The sequence below is a fragment of the Camelina sativa genome, chromosome 12 (genome assembly GCF_030686135.1).
Source record: "Camelina sativa cultivar CO46 ecotype springtype chromosome 12, ASM3068613v1".
Lineage (NCBI taxonomy): Eukaryota > Viridiplantae > Streptophyta > Magnoliopsida > Brassicales > Brassicaceae > Camelina > Camelina sativa.
Window position 1 is genome coordinate 14468203 of NC_141891.1, and position 9906 is coordinate 14478108.

The 9906-nt window shown below is 36.0% G+C and overlaps 1 pseudogene; it reads left to right on the forward strand.

Moving 5' to 3' along the window:
- Window positions 1-2846: 2846 nt before the first annotated feature.
- On the forward strand, window positions 2847-4058 carry LOC104731692 (F-box/kelch-repeat protein At4g19870 pseudogene; annotated as a pseudogene).
- Window positions 4059-9906: the final 5848 nt, after the last annotated feature.

Here is a 9906-nt window from a genome sequence, read left to right on the forward strand (position 1 = left end):
AGGCCCTAGTCTACAATTAATATAAAGAAAATTTTATCAGATACTAGATGGAGTGAGTTGAGGTTTTTTTTATGTCAGGTTCTGTGGGATAAGAAGCTCAAAACTGTTGTAAACAACGAGAGTGCAGAAAGTATCCGGATGTTCAACACTGAGCTCAATCATATTGGGGGAAATCCTGATCTTGACCTTTACCCTTCTCATCTCCAAGCAAAAATCGATGAAACTAATGAATGGATCTACAATGGGATAAATAACGGTGTCTATCGATGCGGGTTTGCGAAGAAACAGGGACCTATGAGGAGGAGGTAACTGCGGAAGTCATGAATAGATATTACTGTATATGTTAATTGATCACATGAGAATGTAAACTTTATGTTTCCTATATGTAGGCAGTTGAGCAAGTGTATGAAGCATTAGACAGATGCGAGGAGATTCTTGGAAAACATGGGTACATCTGTGGTAACACTTTGACTGAAACAGATATCAGATTGTTTCAACTGTTTGGTTATTTTTGCTCAATGTTTCTTTAAGCTGTAGACCTATTTGGACCAGTCTTTTTTTTGGTGAATATAATTTAAAATTCATACAAAATAAATAAACAAATAAATAAATATCAGATTGATTGTCACCCTTATAAGATTTGACGAGGTAATTGATTCAAGCTCCCTGCTTTCAAAACAAGAAAAATAAACACACAAGTTGTCATATTCAACATAACGGAAAGGCATATCATGGTACACAATAATTTCAGTAACCATTTCACGATCTACTTTCTGATCATACTCACTTGCTCCACTCAGCTCTGGAGGTCTCTTTGGACAAATAGCTAAATGACGCTTAACAGATGATGTTCCTTGACTAGTTTCTACAATCATCTTCTTATTACAGTGAATGCAACGACCTCTATGTTTACCATCTGTTTCTAGTCCTGCTACTGGTATAAACTCTTTCCAACAATCAGACTTTAAGCGTTTATTAGAGTTAAATACCGTTTGGTCAGTATTAGTCTCTTGAGTAGGCTGCGTTTCACTATGTGCTCCTCCTTGAGTTTCAGCCTCTTGACCATCTTCATTCATGGCATGATATTCATGCTCAGCATTTAAAGCTGCCATTGTCTCTAATGATTGTGAATCCATCTATAAAGAAAAGAAAAGAAAAACATGCTCAGCATTTCAAGTTTTTCTCATTCTATAAACAATCTAATTGCTTCTACTACACAGGGAGCTAGTTTAAGAGCTTTGTTAAAGATAGAAACACTATTCAAACTTTAAGCGAATAGATAATCAGCAGAACAAAAACGGGAGATAAGAAGCATAAGAAGCAACTTCTGCGAATAGATAAGAAGCAACGTCTGCGAATATACTAATGGAAGTAAAAAAACAGAGCGGTTCATGTAACATGACCAAGGTGATAACATTATCATATATAAAAATGCGAAAGACAACAAAACAAACAATCCAAAACATGAACACCAAACTCGTATATTCGCAGAACAAAACCAACAAAAACGACATTACCATTTTGTGTAAAGACAACAATCATCAGCAATTCGTTAACTCTTTGAACCAGCCAAAATTGAAACTCACAGAAATCAAAAAATCAAATTTTTAACGAACACAGGGAAAAATTTTCAGTAACTCTTTATCTTCGTTTTTAACTCTTTGCACCAGCCAAAATTGAAACTTGATTCCACCCAAAATCAAAGGCTGTAATTTAAAACCAACCCAGAGTCGTACCTGCTTCCTTAATGCCGGAAAGGGACCTGATGCGGAGCCGCGGAGGTGATGAGAACTAAGAACCCAAGTTGAAACAGAGCTTAACGCTGGAAAGGGGCTTGATGCGGAGGTGATGAGAGGGTCACGAGAGAGGGTTATTGTGAATCTCTGACTCTGATCATAGACAGAGAGGACCTGAAGCTCTGATCGCCTCTTTGTTGGACCGCCGACGAGAAGAGAACACGGTCTTTGTCTCTCAGAGAGACTCTCTCTGATCGAGTAGAAGCAGAGTATGGTTATGTGAGATACGGTGTAGTTTTGTTAAAAAAGATTTAAGAAAAAAAAACCCGATGGGTACCCATAACCTTATAGGGTAAACCCATGAAAGACCATTATATTTGGGTACCCGCCCGTTTTTTACCCATTTTTTTTTCTGACTAAAAAACAGGTCCGAAAACTCTACAATTTATACAGGTTTCGGGTACCCACTTAGGTTTTACCCGATTTTAACATCCCTACACACAACTATTCAAACGAATCCGTAATGTTGAAACGTTGATGCCGGTTGATGCGGTCGACTTCAATAAATGCAACAAAAAACTCATGAATCTGTTCAAGTACACGAATGACATCTTCCAGATCCCTGGAATGAGTAGCACGGTGAACATGGAAGCTACCCGTCGATTAACCCTTTCGGGATCGTACCTCATAGACCAAAAATCGATTACACTTCTCCACATGATCGACACAGATTCTCCAAATGAAAAAAAAATATATATCTCATCAAAGATTAAATAATCTTTGACGCGTGAGGAGTTATGTCTTCAGAAAGTTAGAACAATGGAGGTCTTTTACCAAGTGAAAATAATGTTTGTTAGAAGTCTGAACAAAACCTTCTTCGAACCAAACATTTGTCTTCACTGGCTTACTGCAATAGTCCATAACCGGATTACTGTGATCGAAAACAAACGTAGAGGGCAACTTGGAGTTCTCTCCTAAATATTTTGGGGTAATTTAGAAACTAATTATAATTAAGGGGCTGTTTTGCTATTAAATAAACCAAAACCTATTTATTTATTTAGTTTCGCTAGTCTGATCGCAGTTTTCACAAAATCATTACTGTGGCTAGCTATGAACATTCAAGTCGAACAACCGGAGAAGAGGAAGAGGACGAAGAAGACTAAGAATTTGTCTCCTTCTTCTTCTTCTTCTTCACCACCATCGTCTTCGTCATCTCCGTCTTTATCTTCACTCCCAGATGAAATCGTTGTGAATTGCTTAGCAAGGATCTCGAGGTCGTACTACCCGACACTCTCGCTCGTTTCCAAGAGCTTCCGTTCAATTCTCTCTTCGACCGAGCTCTACGCAGCTCGATCTCAACTCGGAAGCACCGAGAAGTGTCTCTATGTCTGTGCATTAGATCATGGTTGTTTCTCTACAGAATGGTTTAGACTTTGGATTAACCCTAATCGAACCCTACCCGACTCCTTGACTAAGAAGAGGAGGAAGAAGAAGAAGACAGTCGGAGTCTCGTTTGTTTCGATTCCGTCTCCATATATTCAGTCGCTACCACCCTCGATAGTTGTTGGTTCAGAGATTTATGTTGTCGGAGGACAATGGTCACCGTCCTCAGCTGTGCGGGTCCTCGATTGTCGCAGTAACACTTGGCGTGATGCCCCTAACATGATCGTACCCCGGATGTTTCCGAGGACATGTGTCCACGATAAAAAAATCTATGTAATGGGAGGTCGCCAAGTATTAGAGAATGAATCATGGGTGGAAGTATTTGATACAAAGACTCAGACTTGGGCATGCCTCCCCGATCCGGGTACTGAGGTACGCAAGAGTTACATTTATAGAATCACAGAGATCGACGGAAAGATTTACTTTGATAATAGAGACAATACGATGTATGCTTATGACACAAAGCAAGGTAAATGGGAATGTGGTAAAGGCGTGATTGCAACGTTTCCGATGTCAAAATGTGTGATAGAGAATATATCCTACTCCTATGGTCTACAATTACAAGGCAACAACGGGTGCTGGTGGTATGACATTAAGTCTGATGAGTGGAAAGAAGTGAAAGGGTTAGAATCATTAAAAGACAAGTACAAGAGGAGTCGTGGTAATGCTAAAGTAGTTAGCTTTGGTGGGAATCTCTTGCTTCTTTGGGAAGAATGTACGAACTCCAATCCCAATTACAGGAAGAAGATTTGGTGTGCGGAAATTGGGTTGGAAAAGCGTGATGGAGGTGAGGTTTGGGGAATTGTTGAGTGGGTTGACGTTGTGCACAGTGTCCCCATATCATGTAAGCTCTTTCGTTGTCTTGTTGTCTCGGTTTGATTTGACTTGTATCCAAGGTATGTTCCAGTCCTTTTGATTTTTTTTGGAATTCAACATCAATTTGCAAATTATAATTTTTTTTAAAAACATATATAATGTAGTATCTGCGTACGTAATTAAAAAAAAAAAAAAAAACAAAATGTCAATCCTTAACTTTGGCAAATTGGATCCACAGTTTGGTCAATGTCTTGAGTTAGGTCTTCATCAGCTTCCTCTGCACACACATATATACTATAATTTGGCTAAGTCAATAGAAAGTTTGAGTTTATTTTGCTTATTTTTCCAAAGTTGGAGACTAGAAAGTGTATATTCTGTAAACATATATGTTTGAGCGTATAATATGAAATGTCGTATTCTTGACCAGTTGGAGAAAGGAGAAGGAACCAGAGGCAAAAGGAGCACAACACGATGATGACTACCGAATTCTATGTTTTGAGGAACGAAAAAGCTATTTGTTAAAACTGAAACTTGTTATCTTTATTTCAGTGACATTGAAACTTGGAAGCTCTTGTGAGAAATTAGCAAATCAATATATAATAGCAATCTGAATAAATAACTAACACTAAACGAACGTAACCATATACTCTCTACAAAACATAAACACAATATAGATCATCAGAGTGTAGTTGGCCAAATGAGTGAGAGGAATCTATTAATTTCCTTCATTGCTTCACATTTGTTTACGGTTGAATGTTCTCTTGATGATTACGGTTGGTCTCCGGTGACTTACGCCTACTTCAGATTCGATAACACAGCCGGTTTCGACAGCTACACCATAAGTGTTTAATACGGTTATAATCTTCCGATCGTGGTGGTCCCGTCGCAAAAAAACTAGCAAATGTATCCCCGCCAGTTGTGTGGTTGATGACCTAAACAAGACTTGTCCAGAGGATCTTAAGACGTTCTCGGGAGATAAGCTAGTAGCTTGTAGTACCGCGTGTCAAGAATCCGGTGAGCCGGAGATTTGTTACACCAATGATTATAAGTCCAAAGAAAATTGCAAACCGACGACGTACACGAACAATTTTGTGTTTTCAAATATTCGTGTTTTTTATCATGACACAAAATAATATAAAATTTCAAACTCAACAGTTTTACAGTTTTCTAAACTATTCATTAGCATTCATTTTTTTAAAAATAAAAAAATTCCTCTAATTCTTGATTTAACAAAAGATTTTTAGAATGATGAATCTAATTTACAATTTTTAGTTAATTTTATATATACTATTTTATGAAAATAGCTAGAGTTTTTTTTCAAGTAGTATATAGTGGTTTTTGGATTTAACTTTTGATATATGGTAATAAAGATGTTTTCTATATAAAAGCAGTTTATATGGGTTGCATACATCAGAATTTGGATGCTGCATTAACATTACTACAAAGTCCAGATCTGAAAAGATATCCTCAAACTATATGGTTATCTTGTATATTTTTCATTTGTGTTGGACGCTTTAATTGTAGTAGACGTGACATGAATCATTTTAATTGTTATTCTTTTCCAGATAAAATTTTAACGGTTAGAAGAAAAGCAATAATTCTGATTTGTCATTTCAATATAAAAGGAGGACCATTTCGTTGAATATCTTTTATATTTATTTTTAAAAAATCAAAACAGTTACGTCTGTTCATTATAGAGTTGTGTATTTTACCATAAAATATCTATATAATATATGTATTTCGGAAAACAAAATTATACGGTTACGTCTGTTTATTGTAAAGTTGTGTCTTTTACAATCAAAATCTATATAAGAATAACAATCTAAATAAATGCTAGTAACAGTTGCAATTTTTTGTCGTACATTTTTGTTAAATAGTTTTTTTTTTTGTTTTTAATTATACGGTTGCGTCTGTTCATTATAAAGTTGTGTCTTTTACCATAAAAGAAAATCATGCAGTTGCTTTTTTCATTGTAGAGTTATGCCTTTTCATCATATCTTATTTACAACTTTTCTTTCCAATAGTTATGTTTATCTAAATGTTTATGTCTTTTGAATTATATATATATATATATATATATGTCTTTTTTAAGATAACTAACAAATCAATGAATCATTGTTCGCTGACACAAATTTTTCGTCTCATGCTGAATCAAAAATAATCTAAATTATAATATTTGATATTCATTATTATTCTATAATCCAACTAAAGATTTTAGAAATTATTATATTAATATAGAAATTTAAACAACTTTAATTACGTAACTTACAGTTGCGTTTATTTATCATACATTTTCGTAAAATATGTGTTTTTAAAAATTTAACTATTTCATCTTTTATTTTTAGAAGTTGTGTAATTTTATTATAGTTGATAAATTTTCACTCAAGAAGAAATTTATTTTATTTTAAAAATTATGTTATCAAAAAATTGCATTTACTTATTATAATCGTTTGTTTGATATTCTCACTTACGATCACTTCGTCATAATAATTTTTTATTAGTAATATAAATATCAATAACTGTTATGATAATTATTACTCTTTACAATAATTTTTTCATACAATATCTTATACTTATAATATATACAAGTTATAAGTAGAGTTGTCTCGATTCATTATGACTTTTCATTTAGAATTTTTTAACTAGCGTTGAGACTTTTTATCTTATTATTTTTTATTATAAGTTTTAATTTTGATGGTTGTGTTTTCTAAAATCACAGTTATATATATTTAATATTTATGAAGTTTTAGCCCTACTTATTTTTTTTTTCTTTTGAGATAATTTGTAATTATGTTATTTAGCATATATTTTCAAATGATTTTATAATAGAGAAATTCTCTTGAATAACGCTAATCTATGTTTTTCTTTCAAACCTAGCACACACCCTCAATTATTCCAAGAGTAGCATTTGTGAATATTAAAATTATTATTTAGTTTAAGAAGCAAAAATTATTATTTTTAGAATCAAATTCACGATTTTAGATTTTCACAGCTCCGACAAAGCTTATTGAAACGACCTGATAACTCTCTAATTTACATATTTTAAGCATTTTTTTTGTCCATATTTTGCATTGTTCATACCCTTAACTTAGTATTTTTAGGTCATTAATTGTAGGAATTCACTTTTAGGCCATTTAGGGTGTTGCATTTTTGCATTTGCATGTTTTGGATGAAAACAGGTGCTTAAGAGCCTAAAATGGGGGAAACCAAGGACAAACCCGAGCATGTACCTGAAGGAGCCATCAAGCTGGAAGAACAAGTCCGAACCCCAACACGATTGAGGAGGATCCAAGAGCCGGAAGAACAACCCGAAGATCTACCCGAGGAGTAACCCGACTTCATCCTCGTGTACCCCATCAAGTAGACCATCAGACAGGTCTGGGAAGCTAGGTCAAAGGGGTTTCCATATATAAACCCCTCCTCTCCTTCCTCGCAAACGAGCACGCCGCAGACCCTCAAACCAGAGAGCGAGAGCTTCTGTGAGAGAACTGAGCGACTCAAACACTTTTCCCTTTTGTTTTAGATTTTATTCCATAACTTTTTATCATTTCTTTAGATTTCTATCTTGTATTTTTTCTACTCTACTCTACCGTTTATTATAATGCAATTTTCGTTCATATTTGCAGTTATGTTTCTTGTTATGATGTCCGAGTAGTGTAGTAAAGTTTCTAGAGATGGGATAGATGATTTTGTGTTCTTGATTGGTTAGGATGTCTTAGTTGATTGTATATGTTTAATAGATTTCCTTCTAGATTGGTGTTCTTAATGCTGTCAACAAACCGAGAGGGTGAGATTAGATCTAAGGTGTTTTACCACCGAGAGGTGTAGATGAGATGCTTGAATCTACCAATGCTAGAGGTTTACTCACTTAGCCTAAGAGATTAGATGAGTAAGAAGTTTACTGACAATAATGAATCGGATCTTAATGCATGCTTGGTCATGTTACTCTAATGAGAGTTGGGTAGGGGAGTGATTCAAGGTTGATTGTTTCTATCACGAGAGTGTTTTAAAAAGATTTTAGAGATTCATTGTCTAGGAAATATTTGCTTGAGGCATGTAAGACATCTGTACTGGTCAGAAATGCTTAGGATTCGATTACCCCATCCTTAGAAGCTTTCGTATTTTAATTGCTTGCATTTTCGTTCATTACTCGATCTCTTACCCGATCAGGTACACGATAACCTGCATCGAGTAACCCCTCGAGTTGTTCATATTTCATTTGCTTACTCGATCACCCCACCCGATCCTGTACTCGAATGCTTGCATCGAGTGCTTAGGTCGTATGGTTTCTTGTTTATATTATTTTCTTTTATTTATTTTAGGATTGTTAGATCAAAACCCTTAATTGCGTGGCTTGACTTGCTTTGTTCTGATTGCATCCTTCCTGCTCGCATAAACAACCATTTGGATTGATAACCCTTTGTACTACAACTGCATAGGGAATTAATACCCTAGTGAAAACCTGTTTATCATGACCCGACCCATACTTTTAAAAAATAATAAAATACTAAATAATAATAATAATAATAATAATAAATAAATTACAACTAGTGGTCTCATATCCACTAGCCACCTAACCACAATCACAATCAACAGCGGAAATAACCAATACCAATATCCAATAAATATCCAATAATAAACCAATAATTATAACATAAACAATATCCAAAATTTAACCAACAGGAAACATAGAACCAGCAACCTAGCAATGTTTCTAATGACCCAACTCTAGCAACCTAGCAATACCAGACAACAACCAATCAAGTCCCTAGAACATCCTCCTCTTCATTGCCTTGATTCCACGATCACACTTTGTCTTTACTTGCACCACAAACACAAATTGAGATGCATGAGTATTTTAAAAACACTCAGTGAGGCAATCCTCCCATCTACTGGGCTATACACACAAGCAGCTGAGATACCAATGTCTAAAACAATCAACAAACAAAGCAAACAAACCAGGAAGCAACAAACACTACCCCACAGTGTCGACCGATACTACCCTACAGTGTCGACCGATACTACTCACTGGTGTCGATCGACACTACCTCTGCCATCGTGTTCCGCCCAAAGCTGAGAGTCGAATCTCGCTCCCAAACTTCTCCAAACCGTCCAATACTCGATCCCATAGCCATATGAATCCGTAGGAACCCTATAGCAACCCAACCAAGCAACAAAACACCACAAACAACACCAAACAAGCAAGACAAAGGAAATCTCAGGCTTAGATAAGCCATGGTCATGCATTCACCTCTCTGCAGGAAGATTCTGACAAACAATGATGAATCCCACACTCCCAGCAAGCTTTTCACACGTTCCTAGCCTTGGATCCTCACTCCCACAGCAAGATCTCACCCAGAAAGCCTTGAAATCTCCCAAAAACTCAAGAACAAACTTTTCTCTTCTTTTATTTCTGTTTCAGCGGCGAGACAACAATAAAACACGACCTATGTCGTTTTTCTCACTTAATAGTCCGGTCCAATGGTTTTCCTTAAACCAAACTGACCAAAAAAACGACAATTATAACAATCTGGTTCGACTAGACAAATGATGGTGTCGACTGACACCACCTTGGTGTCGATCAACACCCACCCCCAAAACGCTGAGTTTCGGTCACGGGTGTTACAATTCTCCCCCACCATCATAGAATTTTCCTTGAATATCGAACAACCATCAGCCAAGGACACCCGTGCAATCGTCTCCACGTCCTGCAATCCTCCGACTGATCTACGGAAGGTCAACTCTAGGCGATAGACTCACGTTCCAGGCGTTATTTGCTCTCGACTTTTGGACATTCCTTTACTCATAGACCTTAACCTTGAGTTTTTATTGGATCCTCATCAGGCCTAAGGCTGCATGCCATAATGTTGGCTCCTCGTCGGGCCTAAGCCCGCATGCCATAATATATAAG